This window comes from Idiotropiscis lumnitzeri, unplaced genomic scaffold (genome assembly GCF_059441095.1).
Source record: "Idiotropiscis lumnitzeri isolate Australia: NSW breed Sydney's pygmy pipehorse unplaced genomic scaffold, RoL_Ilum_1.0 HiC_scaffold_114, whole genome shotgun sequence".
Lineage (NCBI taxonomy): Eukaryota > Metazoa > Chordata > Actinopteri > Syngnathiformes > Syngnathidae > Idiotropiscis > Idiotropiscis lumnitzeri.
The window spans coordinates 492501-507500 of record NW_028283652.1 but is presented as its reverse complement, the minus strand read 5'-3'; the positions used below and the strand labels follow the sequence as shown (position 1 = coordinate 507500).

Genomic DNA, 15000 nt, shown 5'->3' with positions numbered 1-15000 from the left:
ACCTGGTATTCCCAGGCGGTCTCCCATCCAAGTACTAACCAGGCCCGACCCTGCTTAGCTTCCGAGATCGGACGAGATCGGGCGTTCTCAGGGTAGTATGGCCGTAAGCGAGAATTCCTTTCAAAATTTTGCATTTTATACATGTTGTCTTTATTGTGGCAAATACTTCAATCCAAAAATATGTAACAAGAATCTGAAACTATAACCACAGTCACAAATGTGTCACAACAATCTACAATGCATGATTGAAGTCACAGATATATGACAAATATCAGCAAATGTGTACAATGATTTGTTGGCACATACACATGGTTAAATGCGGACAAAAATCCGTAGATGGGCGACCTGTAAAAACGGGACCTTTTCTTACAGGTGACGTTTGCTACAGTCCTGCCGCGGACGACTCGCAAATGCGTGTGCTGATTTGCAAATGCGTGTCAGGAGACTTGTGTGTGGCTCCGTAGCTACACATTCGGACCACATGGGGGCACTAATATTATACCAGCCCCGTACCACCAATATATACACCAATAACTTGGGGGGGCGTTCACTGCTATCCACCCATGGTCATGTACCATTTATTTGACATTATTTAAATTAAATTGGAATAAATGGAAGAATAAAGTGGAACTAATAAAATAAGAACCAATGATATAACCAGTGAAGCTAAAAAAAATGAATGAAGCTTCTCCACACCTGCTAATTGCCACATTAACTATACTTCCCTTTATTGCATTCAGTAAACACCATTTTTTTTAAATTGATTCATTAACTTTTTATTTAGTAAACACTCACTGCACCAACCCAACCGGACTGCATCGGGTCATCTGTCTGCTACACCTGTAGACTACGAGAGTCCCCTTTTGGTATTAATGTGGAGCTCCGGAGCCACACTCAAGTCTCCAGACACGCATTTGCAAATTGCCACACGCATTTGCGAGTCGTCCACGGCGAGACTGTAGCAACACCCAAAGGCAGGGGACGCTGAATGTTGGAATTTTGTGCTCTCAGCCTGTCAGGCGAATATGTGGAAATTTATAAAAAAAGCAGCTCGCATACTTGCTTACATTTGTCAAAAGTTTTTTTTATTTTTGCGGTGCAAAAGCTTACAGCACCTGGTATTCCCAGGCGGTCTCCCATCCAAGTACTAACCAGGCCCGACCCTGCTTAGCTTCCGAGATCGGACGAGATCGGGCGTTCTCAGGGTAGTATGGCCGTAAGCGAGCATTCCTTTCAAAATTTTGCATTTTATACATGTTGTCTTTATTGTGGCAAATACTTCAATCCAAAAATACGTAACAAGAATCTGAAACTATAACCACAGTCACAAATGTGTCACAACAATCTACAATGCATGATTGAAGTCACAGATATATGACAAATATCAGCAAATGTGTACAATGATTTGTTGGCACATACACATGGTTAAATGCGGACAAAAATCCGTAGATGGGCGACCTGTAAAAACGGGACCTTTTCTTACAGGTGACGTTTGCTACAGTCCTGCCGCGGACGACTCGCAAATGCGTGTGCTGATTTGCAAATGCGTGTCAGGAGACTTGTGTGTGGCTCCGTAGCTACACATTCGGACCACATGGGGGCACTAATATTATACCAGCCCCGTACCACCAATATATACACCAATAACTTGGGGGGGCGTTCACTGCTATCCACCCATGGTCATGTACCATTTATTTGACATTATTTAAATTAAATTGGAATAAATGGAAGAATAAAGTGGAACTAATAAAATAAGAACCAATGATATAACCAGTGAAGCTAAAAAAAAATGAATGAAGCTTCTCCACACCTGCTAATTGCCACATTAACTATACTTCCCTTTATTGCATTCAGTAAACGCCATTTTTTAAAATTGATTCATTAACTTTTTATTTAGTAAACACTCACTGCACCAACCCAACCGGACTGCATCGGGTCATATGTCTGCTACACCTGTAGACTCCGAGGGTACCCTTTTGGTCTTAATGTGTGGCTCCGGAGCCACAGTCAAGTCTCCAGACACGCATTTGCAAATTGCCACACGCATTTGCGAGTCGTCCACGGCGAGACTGTAGCAACACCCAAAGGCAGGGGACGCTGAATGTTGGCAATTTGTGCTCTCAGCCTGTCAGGCGAATATGTGGAAATTTATAAAAAAGCAGCTCGCATACTTGCTTAGATTTGTCAAAGTTTTTTTCATTTATTTATTTTTTGCGGTGCAAAAGCTTACAGCACCTGGTATTCCCAGGCGGTCTCCCATCCAAGTACTAACCAGGCCCGACCCTGCTTAGCTTCCGAGATCGGACGAGATCGGGCGTTCTTTTTTTTTTCTTTTTTTTTTTTTTACATTTGTCAAAGTTATTTTTATTTATTTATTTTTTGCGGTGCAAAAGCTTACAGCACCTGGTATTCCCAGGCGGTCTCCCATCCAAGTACTAACCAGGCCCGACCCTGCTTAGCTTCCGAGATCGGACGAGATCGGGCGTTCTCAGGGTAGTATGGCCGTAAGCGAGAATTCCTTTCAAAATTTTGCATTTTATACATGTTGTCTTTATTGTGGCAAATACTTCAATCCAAAAATATGTAACAAGAATCTGAAACTATAACCACAGTCACAAATGTGTCACAACAATCTACAATGCATGATTGAAGTCACAGATATATGACAAATATCAGCAAATGTGTACAATGATTTGTTGGCACATACACATGGTTAAATGCGGACAAAAATCCGTAGATGGGCGACCTGTAAAAACGGGACCTTTTCTTACAGGTGACGTTTGCTACAGTCCTGCCGCGGACGACTCGCAAATGCGTGTGCTGATTTGCAAATGCGTGTCAGGAGACTTGTGTGTGGCTCCGTAGCTACACATTCGGACCACATGGGGGCACTAATATTATACCAGCCCCGTACCACCAATATATACACCAATAACTTGTGGGGGCGTTCACTGCTATCCACCCATGGTCATGTACCATTTATTTGACATTATTTAAATTAAATTGGAATAAATGGAAGAATAAAGTGGAACTAATAAAATAAGAACCAATGATATAACCAGTGAAGCTAAAAAAAATGAATGAAGCTTCTCCACACCTGCTAATTGCCACATTAACTATACTTCCCTTTATTGCATTCAGTAAACACCATTTTTTAAAATTGATTCATTAACTTTTTATTTAGTAAACACTCACTGCACCAACCCAACCGGACTGCATCGGGTCATCTGTCTGCTACACCTGTAGACTACGAGAGTCCCCTTTTGGTCTTAATGTGGAGCTCCGGAGCCACACTCAAGTCTCCAGACACGCATTTGCAAATTGCCACACGCATTTGCGAGTCGTCCACGGCGAGACTGTAGCAACACCCAAAGGCAGGGGACGCTGAATGTTGGCATTTTGTGCTCTCAGCCTGTCAGGCGAATATGTGGAAATTTATAAAAAAGCAGCTCGCATACTTGCTTACATTTGTCAAAAGTTTTTTTTATTTTTGCGGTGCAAAAGCTTACAGCACCTGGTATTCCCAGGCGGTCTCCCATCCAAGTACTAACCAGGCCCGACCCTGCTTAGCTTCCGAGATCGGACGAGATCGGGCGTTCTCAGGGTAGTATGGCCGTAAGCGAGAATTCCTTTCAAAATTTTGCATTTTATACATGTTGTCTTTATTGTGGCAAATACTTCAATCCAAAAATATGTAACAAGAATCTGAAACTATAACCACAGTCACAAATGTGTCACAACAATCTACAATGCATGATTGAAGTCACAGATATATGACAAATATCAGCAAATGTGTACAATGATTTGTTGGCACATACACATGGTTAAATGCGGACAAAAATCCGTAGATGGGCGACCTGTAAAAACGGGACCTTTTCTTACAGGTGACGTTTGCTACAGTCCTGCCGCGGACGACTCGCAAATGCGTGTGCTGATTTGCAAATGCGTGTCAGGAGACTTGTGTGTGGCTCCGTAGCTACACATTCGGACCACATGGGGGCACTAATATTATACCAGCCCCGTACCACCAATATATACACCAATAACTTGTGGGGGCGTTCACTGCTATCCACCCATGGTCATGTACCATTTATTTGACATTATTTAAATTAAATTGGAATAAATGGAAGAATAAAGTGGAACTAATAAAATAAGAACCAATGATATAACCAGTGAAGCTAAAAAAAATGAATGAAGCTTCTCCACACCTGCTAATTGCCACATTAACTATACTTCCCTTTATTGCATTCAGTAAACACCATTTTTTAAAATTGATTCATTAACTTTTTATTTAGTAAACACTCACTGCACCAACCCAACCGGACTGCATCGGGTCATCTGTCTGCTATACCTGTAGACTACGAGAGTCCCCTTTTGGTATTAATGTGGAGCTCCGGAGCCACACTCAAGTCTCCAGACACGCATTTGCAAATTGCCACACGCATTTGCGAGTCGTCCACGGCGAGACTGTAGCAACACCCAAAGGCAGGGGACGCTGAATGTTGGCATTTTGTGCTCTCAGCCTGTCAGGCGAATATGTGGAAATTTATAAAAAAGCAGCTCGCATACTTGCTTACATTTGTCAAAAGTTTTTTTTATTTTTGCGGTGCAAAAGCTTACAGCACCTGGTATTCCCAGGCGGTCTCCCATCCAAGTACTAACCAGGCCCGACCCTGCTTAGCTTCCGAGATCGGACGAGATCGGGCGTTCTCAGGGTAGTATGGCCGTAAGCGAGAATTCCTTTCAAAATTTTGCATTTTATACATGTTGTCTTTATTGTGGCAAATACTTCAATCCAAAAATATGTAACAAGAATCTGAAACTATAACCACAGTCACAAATGTGTCACAACAATCTACAATGCATGATTGAAGTCACAGATATATGACAAATATCAGCAAATGTGTACAATGATTTGTTGGCACATACACATGGTTAAATGCGGACAAAAATCCGTAGATGGGCGACCTGTAAAAACGGGACCTTTTCTTACAGGTGACGTTTGCTACAGTCCTGCCGCGGACGACTCGCAAATGCGTGTGCTGATTTGCAAATGCGTGTCAGGAGACTTGTGTGTGGCTCCGTAGCTACACATTCGGACCACATGGGGGCACTAATATTATACCAGCCCCGTACCACCAATATATACACCAATAACTTGGGGGGGCGTTCACTGCTATCCACCCATGGTCATGTACCATTTATTTGACATTATTTAAATTAAATTGGAATAAATGGAAGAATAAAGTGGAACTAATAAAATAAGAACCAATGATATAACCAGTGAAGCTAAAAAAAATGAATGAAGCTTCTCCACACCTGCTAATTGCCACATTAACTATACTTCCCTTTATTGCATTCAGTAAACACCATTTTTTTTAAATTGATTCATTAACTTTTTATTTAGTAAACACTCACTGCACCAACCCAACCGGACTGCATCGGGTCATCTGTCTGCTACACCTGTAGACTACGAGAGTCCCCTTTTGGTATTAATGTGGAGCTCCGGAGCCACACTCAAGTCTCCAGACACGCATTTGCAAATTGCCACACGCATTTGCGAGTCGTCCACGGCGAGACTGTAGCAACACCCAAAGGCAGGGGACGCTGAATGTTGGAATTTTGTGCTCTCAGCCTGTCAGGCGAATATGTGGAAATTTATAAAAAAAGCAGCTCGCATACTTGCTTACATTTGTCAAAAGTTTTTTTTATTTTTGCGGTGCAAAAGCTTACAGCACCTGGTATTCCCAGGCGGTCTCCCATCCAAGTACTAACCAGGCCCGACCCTGCTTAGCTTCCGAGATCGGACGAGATCGGGCGTTCTCAGGGTAGTATGGCCGTAAGCGAGCATTCCTTTCAAAATTTTGCATTCTATACATGTTGTCTTTATTGTGGCAAATACTTCAATCCAAAAATACGTAACAAGAATCTGAAACTATAACCACAGTCACAAATGTGTCACAACAATCTACAATGCATGATTGAAGTCACAGATATATGACAAATATCAGCAAATGTGTACAATGATTTGTTGGCACATACACATGGTTAAATGCGGACAAAAATCCGTAGATGGGCGACCTGTAAAAACGGGACCTTTTCTTACAGGTGACGTTTGCTACAGTCCTGCCGCGGACGACTCGCAAATGCGTGTGCTGATTTGCAAATGCGTGTCAGGAGACTTGTGTGTGGCTCCGTAGCTACACATTCGGACCACATGGGGGCACTAATATTATACCAGCCCCGTACCACCAATATATACACCAATAACTTGGGGGGGCGTTCACTGCTATCCACCCATGGTCATGTACCATTTATTTGACATTATTTAAATTAAATTGGAATAAATGGAAGAATAAAGTGGAACTAATAAAATAAGAACCAATGATATAACCAGTGAAGCTAAAAAAAAATGAATGAAGCTTCTCCACACCTGCTAATTGCCACATTAACTATACTTCCCTTTATTGCATTCAGTAAACGCCATTTTTTAAAATTGATTCATTAACTTTTTATTTAGTAAACACTCACTGCACCAACCCAACCGGACTGCATCGGGTCATATGTCTGCTACACCTGTAGACTCCGAGGGTACCCTTTTGGTCTTAATGTGTGGCTCCGGAGCCACAGTCAAGTCTCCAGACACGCATTTGCAAATTGCCACACGCATTTGCGAGTCGTCCACGGCGAGACTGTAGCAACACCCAAAGGCAGGGGACGCTGAATGTTGGCAATTTGTGCTCTCAGCCTGTCAGGCGAATATGTGGAAATTTATAAAAAAGCAGCTCGCATACTTGCTTAGATTTGTCAAAGTTTTTTTCATTTATTTATTTTTTGCGGTGCAAAAGCTTACAGCACCTGGTATTCCCAGGCGGTCTCCCATCCAAGTACTAACCAGGCCCGACCCTGCTTAGCTTCCGAGATCGGACGAGATCGGGCGTTCTTTTTTTTTTTTTTTTTTTTTTTTACATTTGTCAAAGTTATTTTTATTTATTTATTTTTTGCGGTGCAAAAGCTTACAGCACCTGGTATTCCCAGGCGGTCCCCCATCCAAGTACTAACCAGGCCCGACCCTGCTTAGCTTCCGAGATCGGACGAGATCGGGCGTTCTCAGGGTAGTATGGCCGTAAGCGAGAATTCCTTTCAAAATTTTGCATTTTATACATGTTGTCTTTATTGTGGCAAATACTTCAATCCAAAAATATGTAACAAGAATCTGAAACTATAACCACAGTCACAAATGTGTCACAACAATCTACAATGCATGATTGAAGTCACAGATATATGACAAATATCAGCAAATGTGTACAATGATTTGTTGGCACATACACATGGTTAAATGCGGACAAAAATCCGTAGATGGGCGACCTGTAAAAACGGGACCTTTTCTTACAGGTGACGTTTGCTACAGTCCTGCCGCGGACGACTCGCAAATGCGTGTGCTGATTTGCAAATGCGTGTCAGGAGACTTGTGTGTGGCTCCGTAGCTACACATTCGGACCACATGGGGGCACTAATATTATACCAGCCCCGTACCACCAATATATACACCAATAACTTGGGGGGGCGTTCACTGCTATCCACCCATGGTCATGTACCATTTATTTGACATTATTTAAATTAAATTGGAATAAATGGAAGAATAAAGTGGAACTAATAAAATAAGAACCAATGATATAACCAGTGAAGCTAAAAAAAATGAATGAAGCTTCTCCACACCTGCTAATTGCCACATTAACTATACTTCCCTTTATTGCATTCAGTAAACACCATTTTTTTAAATTGATTCATTAACTTTTTATTTAGTAAACACTCACTGCACCAACCCAACCGGACTGCATCGGGTCATCTGTCTGCTACACCTGTAGACTACGAGAGTCCCCTTTTGGTATTAATGTGGAGCTCCGGAGCCACACTCAAGTCTCCAGACACGCATTTGCAAATTGCCACACGCATTTGCGAGTCGTCCACGGCGAGACTGTAGCAACACCCAAAGGCAGGGGACGCTGAATGTTGGCATTTTGTGCTCTCAGCCTGTCAGGCGAATATGTGGAAATTTATAAAAAAGCAGCTCGCATACTTGCTTACATTTGTCAAAAGTTTTTTTTATTTTTGCGGTGCAAAAGCTTACAGCACCTGGTATTCCCAGGCGGTCTCCCATCCAAGTACTAACCAGGCCCGACCCTGCTTAGCTTCCGAGATCGGACGAGATCGGGCGTTCTTTTTTTTTTTTTTTTTTTTACATTTGTCAAAGTTTTTTATTTTTTTTTGCGGTGCAAAAGCTTACAGCACCTGGTATTCCCAGGCGGTCTCCCATCCAAGTACTAACCAGGCCCGACCCTGCTTAGCTTCCGAGATCGGACGAGATCGGGCGTTCTTTTTTTTTTTTTTATTATTGTAATAAAAACATCTGTACAAATAGAGGTTTGACTCAAGATCCAAACATTCGTGAACAAACATCAGTAGGGATGTCCAACGATAGACAGTCGTAACCAAGGATGCATTTTAAAAATGAAAGTCCAGACTGTTGTCAGCAGAGAAAGTTACTAGTCCGTTGTTTACTGCCAAGTCGTCTTGAAAACGTTGGGGTCGATGTTCCTGAAGATGGGTGAGATGGGAGATGACCAACGATTTGAAGATGGACCAGTGATCGCCTTTCCTTTTTTCATGCAGGTGGATGTTTCTTGTGATGACGATGGAATGACGTGCTATGGCCAAGAGCAGCTTGAGGGCTTTGACATTTAGGCCTTTCCATGGTGAAGGGATGATACCGAACAGGAGAAGCCAGGAATTCTGGTCACCGCCCCCACCGACTACCGGCGAGGGGAGTTTCACCCCCAGCCTCCTGGCAATGAGATCTTCTAGTCTGGATCTGAAATGTCGCACGACTCGGCATTGGAGAATGAGATGGTGAAAATCCTCCGGTTCCTCTCCGCACACTGGACATGTCCTGTCATAGGCACTTGGTAGAAAAGCATGCAGCGTTGTACATGGAAAGATTATCCTGTGTCTTATTTTAAAATCAGTGTTACTTACCTTGGGTGGAGTACACCAGTTAAACATGTCAGCCCAGATGGACGAGGGAGCCAGGGTGGGGTATGCCTGACGCCACGCGTTTTCTGCTGTTGGCTTTTTCAGTATTTTGGTTAGCAACACATGATAGAGTAGTTTTGTTGTGCACTCTGCCAGTCTAGTCGGTCGAGCCCCAAAGGTCAGCACATAATTTAAATCTGACTTCGTGGTGGTGTCTTCACTCTGTGACATCCGCCCCAGAAGGTGCCCCCAGTGGCAATGCACGGAGTCTCTGATTTTTCCCACTGAGCGCAACACAGTGGCCCTTCGAAAGGGAACTTTGTGGAAGCGAAACAAGGTGCGAATGCGTTCAATGTTAAAATTCCCTTTCTGGTCTAATAAATCACCCATTGTTCTGATGTGTGCACTTTCTAAAACCCCACTTAACATCCTTTCCCCACTCCCTGGCTCACCGCCCAGGAGATCGGGATTGAACCTAAGTGGAATGTTCTGCAGTTGATGGAGTGACATTGGCTCTGTCCTAACCCATGGCCGCAATGCCCACCACGCCTCTAAGATTTCTTTTTCGAAGGGGTCCAGAGGGGGGAACATCGTGCGAGGCAACATTTGGCAGAGATTGAAGACGCCGTAGCAGCCTAGACCCTCTAAAATTGGCAGAAGAAAATCCTTCCAGGGAGCTGAGAAGGCAGGATTTAAAAACTTTCTGAGCAGCTTCAAGCGTAGTGCAGCCTTTTTTGTGCCAATGTCTGTCAAATTTAAGCCACCTGCTTGGACATCACCGATCAAGGTATAGTGCCCAATGAAACCTCTTTCCCTCTTCCACATGAAATAATTAAAAGTTAAATTTAATCTATTTAAAACATTCGCGGACATGTGAGTGACAGTCAGTGAGTGAATTAATTTTGAAATACACAGGTTATTGATGACCAATATTTTCCCTTTCAGAGTTAAATTCCGGAATTTCCACATATCTAAAGTGGATTTTACTTGTGGTAAAACTGTTTCCCATTGCTGTTCATCACAACGAGAAGTGTTCTCCCCAATCCAAACACCAAGGATTTTTTGGCTGAGTGTGGCCTCTTTAAAACCCCAGGTCTTTGGCACAGCGCTGGTGGTACCAAAAACGGCCATGGTGGACTTATCAAAATTGACTTTTGCACCCGAGGCTTGGCAGAAAATGTTGAGCTCGTTGAGAGCTACACTTAGACTCTCCACGTCTCTGACAAACAGGTTTGTATCGTCCGCATACTGTAGAATCTTAACTTCGCGTCCACTTGGTGTCCAAATGCCTTTTATGCTGTTATTTTGTTTGAGGAGGGCCGCAAGTGGTTCTACAACAAGGCTAAAGAGTAGTGAGGACAGGGGGCACCCCTGTCTCACTGACCTTCCCAATTTAACAGGTCCTGTCAGTAGTCCGTTCACTTTGATTTTACTGGCTGCGTTTTTATACAGACGTTTTATCCAATTGGTAAAGGAAGACCCAAATCCAAATTTGTCAAGCACCTTCCATAAAAAAGAGTGCTCCACCCTATCAAAGGCTTTTTCGAAATCGAGGCTGACATGAATTCCGCACGAGGTAGCCATGTGTTTAGTTAAATACTTTATACTTAAAATAGTGTCTGAAATATCCCTTGTCGGAATGCTATATGACTGCGTTTCGGAGATGATGGTACCTATTACTTTTTTGAGACGAGCTGCTAAAATTTTGGCTAAGATTTTATAGTCAGTGTTCAAAAGACTAATCGGTCTATAGTTGCTCAATTGTTCAGACGCACCTTTCTTGTGTATTAACGTAACGGTACCTTCGCAAAATGATGAAGGGACCAGATCTTTTTTTTCCATGTGATGAAACAAATTGAGCAAGATAGGTGACAGCTTTTTCATAAAAGCCTTAAAGAACTCAGCCGTTAGACCATCGCAACCTGGGCTTTTTTTATTATTTAGATCTTGGATTGCCTTTGTGATTTCGAATTCGGACATTGAGTTGTCGCACATGTCTTTATCGTCCACACTCAGTACACGGTTTAAGGCGGCTATGGCCTCGGTGGCATGATCTGTCAACGGTTGTCGAAATTTGAAGAGATCAGTATAGAAAAATTCGACCTCTTCTAAAATGTCATCAATGTCCGTGACCATCGCGTGAGATTTGTGAGACCACAATTTAGAGATATATGCTTTTCCTTGTTTATTTTTTTCCAGTCCCAAAAAGTACGCTGTTGATCGCTCGCCCTCTACAGCATTTTGAGCTTTGGCCCTCAGGGCTGCCCCTCTACACTTCTTTGCTTCAAGCAGCTCGAGTTTATGTTGCAGCGAGAAAAATAACGGGTCCACAGGCCCACGTGTTATCGCCGCAGATAGAGTTATTTTCAGCAATTGGTCTCTCACAGTGTTCTCCTCTAATTTTTCCACCCAAGACTTAGCTCTACAATGATTAATTGACAATTTTTTTAAACGTAGTTTGACACTTTCCCACCAGTCTGTGATCCTGTCTACATACTTAGACTCCTCCTTTATCCCATCAAGAAAATAGTTTACTTTTGAAATAAAGCTCTCATCTTCTAGAAGCGAATTATTGAAGACCCAGAGACCTCCGGTCCGCCTGCTTTTGTATAGACATAGATCAAACGACAGTAGCGCGTAATCACTCTGTCCAGACCATGTGTACTTGGGATTGTCCAGTCTCTGCGCAAGGGAAGCAGACGCTAAGCACAAGTCAATGCGCGATTGTTTAAGCGTGCCCAGTACTATTTGTTTGCGCGAGAAAGCCCTCCCCCTGAGGTTTAGGGTTCTCCAGATTTCTAACATATTGTTGTTGTTGATCAAGTTCAGTAGACAATTTCTGCTGACATCATTTTTGTAGGTGTTGTTGACACTAATGTCCAATTTACTCAGGGCGACATTGAAGTCGCCAGTCATGATTGTTCTATTGTTGACAAAAGAAAACACATGTAAGAAAAAGTCTCGTCTTTTTAGCTCCAGGTTTGGTGCATGGAGGTTGATGAGTCGGAGAGGCAATGAGCCATTAAAGTCTACCACTATAAATCTGCCCCCCGGATCAGCATGCACCAGGTTGGGGTGGCCCAGTGCACAGGTCCTAGACAGGATTGCTACGCCACAAGACCTGGGGGAGCCGAGGGCTACATGTACAGAGCCACGTACCATGCGACGAATCTTGTCAACATGCTCTTGGCTCCACCAGGTCTCTTGCAGACAAAGAACATCCCACTTTGTGTTATGTAAAATGTTGTCAATTTTGAGGTTGCTCCGCAGCCCGCAGGCATTAGCTGACACAAGGAGAACAGTCATTATAAAGATAGGAGGGGAAGAGGCTTATCACTTAGACTTCTTCGATCTTCCTTTTCTCAAGCCTTCAGATTGCCTCTTTTTGGGTTCCGCTGTGCTGTGTTCCATTTTGTCATCAGACAATTTACAACTGTCATGACACTTGTCGACCGGTAAGGGGGCTTCTGCCATGTGGCATTGCGGCATCATTTGGGGCAATGATGAGCCTTCAGGCTGACCAACATTCCTCCCCACCGCAGATATCTCGCTCTCTCCCGTATCGCCGGTGCACGAGGCATTTAGGGAGGTCGGCAGGGAAAAATTGATACTGCTGATCCTTTCTGGATGTTGTTTCTTCCCCGGCCTAGGAATACAACTTTCCATAGTTGTCCCCCCCCTCTCAGGGGCAGAGAGTGGAATCTGCCCAACACTCACCCCCTTCAAAGGTTCGGCCCCGGTCGACATGGGATCAGGGGTAGGGCGATGCGCACCCCCCCCGCCTCGTTCGTGAGTAGAGCTAGGATTTTGACCTATAACTCCCTCCACTACAGGCACCCTTGTCCCACACAGCACTGTATCAGAGCTCATCTCACTATTCTCAAACAGGTGAGCTTTTGAAAGGTTTGTTTCTGGCAGGCGGACAACCGGCTTTGCGATAGTGGGACTGTCTTCCATTTCTATCGGTGCGGCCACAGAAATATCCTCGCCACAAACACAAAGGACAGGGTATTGTCTGCACACACCACAACGACGAAGGTGAGTCTCATTACATTCTCTGGCATAATGCCCCTGCTTGCCACATTTCCGGCACAAGAATTCCGGACAATCCCTGTACACATGTTCCGGGGACAGGCAACCTCTACACACTTTGACCTGTCGATCATGGATCACCCTGAAATATTCAGGCCCTGAGGCAGTGATGAAGCGAGCAGAATATGGTAAAGATTTTACAGTGTCAGTAAATCTTACTTTAACAAAGCGGGTCCCGTCAGCTACATCGGTGCCCGGCCACATTTTCCTCCGTACATTGGAGGTCGCCGATACGCCCCAGGACTGAAGTTTATCATATATTTCGGAGTCTTCAATATATGCCGGCAGGTGTAGAAAGGATACGACCATTTCGTCGGTTGTTATCTCCCGACCATGTATCCGCGCCGCGCCCATCCGGAAGCCATCAAGTAGCTTCTTCTTCGCTTGAATAGAGCTAACTGTTATTTCAAATTTGTCAGAGGAAATCCTCCGACAGGCCTTAATCTGCCCACACACTTCCTTAATTCCCCTAATTAACCATAAAGGAGTGATCTCATCACCATTGTCTATGTCCAGAAATACCGTGAGGTCTTTATCAAAAATTATGCTCTCAGTCACAACATTGCTCACCATTCCATCGCTGTTCAAACCTTGTCTCTTGGTCGCCGCCAGCATGCCATCAGGCACTCGATTCAATGACTGCTCCATGGTTTGTCTTAATGAGTCCATTGAACCTGGATCCGGGAGAAAGAAGGGGGGGGATGGGGAGAAGAAACAAAAGAAACCCCCCTCCACAGCACGGAGGCTGGGAGGAGAAAAAAAAAAGCTAAACAAAAACTCCCAAAAATTCAGAAAAGATTAACCAAGATTTGCCACAAAAAAAGACATAAGCCAGGAGCATAGAGCTCTGACTGTCACCTCTGCACACTCACGCAGAGTGACAATCAGGCACACCTGCAATCACTCAACCAACCACACCTGGGCGTGCTCAGGGTAGTATGGCCGTAAGCGAGAATTCCTTTCAAAATTTTGCATTTTATACATGTTGTCTTTATTGTGGCAAATACTTCAATCCAAAAATATGTAACAAGAATCTGAAACTATAACCACAGTCACAAATGTGTCACAACAATCTACAATGCATGATTGAAGTCACAGATATATGACAAATATCAGCAAATGTGTACAATGATTTGTTGGCACATACACATGGTTAAATGCGGACAAAAATCCGTAGATGGGCGACCTGTAAAAACGGGACCTTTTCTTACAGGTGACGTTTGCTACAGTCCTGCCGCGGACGACTCGCAAATGCGTGTGCTGATTTGCAAATGCGTGTCAGGAGACTTGTGTGTGGCTCCGTAGCTACACATTCGGACCACATGGGGGCACTAATATTATACCAGCCCCGTACCACCAATATATACACCAATAACTTGGGGGGGCGTTCACTGCTATCCACCCATGGTCATGTACCATTTATTTGACATTATTTAAATTAAATTGGAATAAATGGAAGAATAAAGTGGAACTAATAAAATAAGAACCAATGATATAACCAGTGAAGCTAAAAAAAATGAATGAAGCTTCTCCACACCTGCTAATTGCCACATTAACTATACTTCCCTTTATTGCATTCAGTAAACGCCATTTTTTAAAATTGATTCATTAACTTTTTATTTAGTAAACACTCACTGCACCAACCCAACCGGAATGCATCGGGTCATATGTCTGCTACACCTGTAGACTCCGAGGGTACCCTTTTGGTCTTAATGTGTGGCTCCGGAGCCACAGTCAAGTCTCCAGACACGCATTTGCAAATTGCCACACGCATTTGCGAGTCGTCCACGGCGAGACTGTAGCAACACCCAAAGGCAGGGGACGCTGAATGTTGGCAATTTGTGCTCTCAGCCTGTCAGGCGAATATGTGGAAAT

General features: G+C 43.7%; 7 non-coding genes across 7 annotated transcripts in view; all 7 read right to left on the bottom strand.

The window, feature by feature from the left end:
• The window catches only part of LOC148315451 (5S ribosomal RNA), a 119-nt gene extending 10 nt beyond the window's left edge, over positions 1–109 (bottom strand). Inside the window, exon 1 of the ribosomal RNA XR_015841023.1 lies at positions 1–109. This exon is cut by the window's left edge and continues 10 nt beyond it. This is a non-coding gene — a ribosomal RNA (5S ribosomal RNA).
• A 994-nt stretch (positions 110–1103) lies between these two features.
• Positions 1104–1222, bottom strand: LOC148315450 (5S ribosomal RNA). Its single transcript, XR_015841022.1, has one exon. It is a non-coding gene; the product is annotated as a 5S ribosomal RNA (ribosomal RNA).
• A 1169-nt stretch (positions 1223–2391) lies between these two features.
• On the bottom strand, positions 2392–2510 carry LOC148315449 (5S ribosomal RNA). The gene has a single exon (XR_015841021.1). It is a non-coding gene; the product is annotated as a 5S ribosomal RNA (ribosomal RNA).
• Positions 2511–3502: 992 nt separating this feature from the next.
• Positions 3503–3621, bottom strand: LOC148315448 (5S ribosomal RNA). Its single transcript, XR_015841020.1, has one exon. It is a non-coding gene; the product is annotated as a 5S ribosomal RNA (ribosomal RNA).
• A 992-nt stretch (positions 3622–4613) lies between these two features.
• Positions 4614–4732, bottom strand: LOC148315447 (5S ribosomal RNA). The gene has a single exon (XR_015841019.1). It is a non-coding gene; the product is annotated as a 5S ribosomal RNA (ribosomal RNA).
• A 994-nt stretch (positions 4733–5726) lies between these two features.
• On the bottom strand, positions 5727–5845 carry LOC148315446 (5S ribosomal RNA). Its single transcript, XR_015841018.1, has one exon. It is a non-coding gene; the product is annotated as a 5S ribosomal RNA (ribosomal RNA).
• Positions 5846–7013: 1168 nt separating this feature from the next.
• On the bottom strand, positions 7014–7132 carry LOC148315445 (5S ribosomal RNA). The gene has a single exon (XR_015841060.1). It is a non-coding gene; the product is annotated as a 5S ribosomal RNA (ribosomal RNA).
• Positions 7133–15000: the final 7868 nt, after the last annotated feature.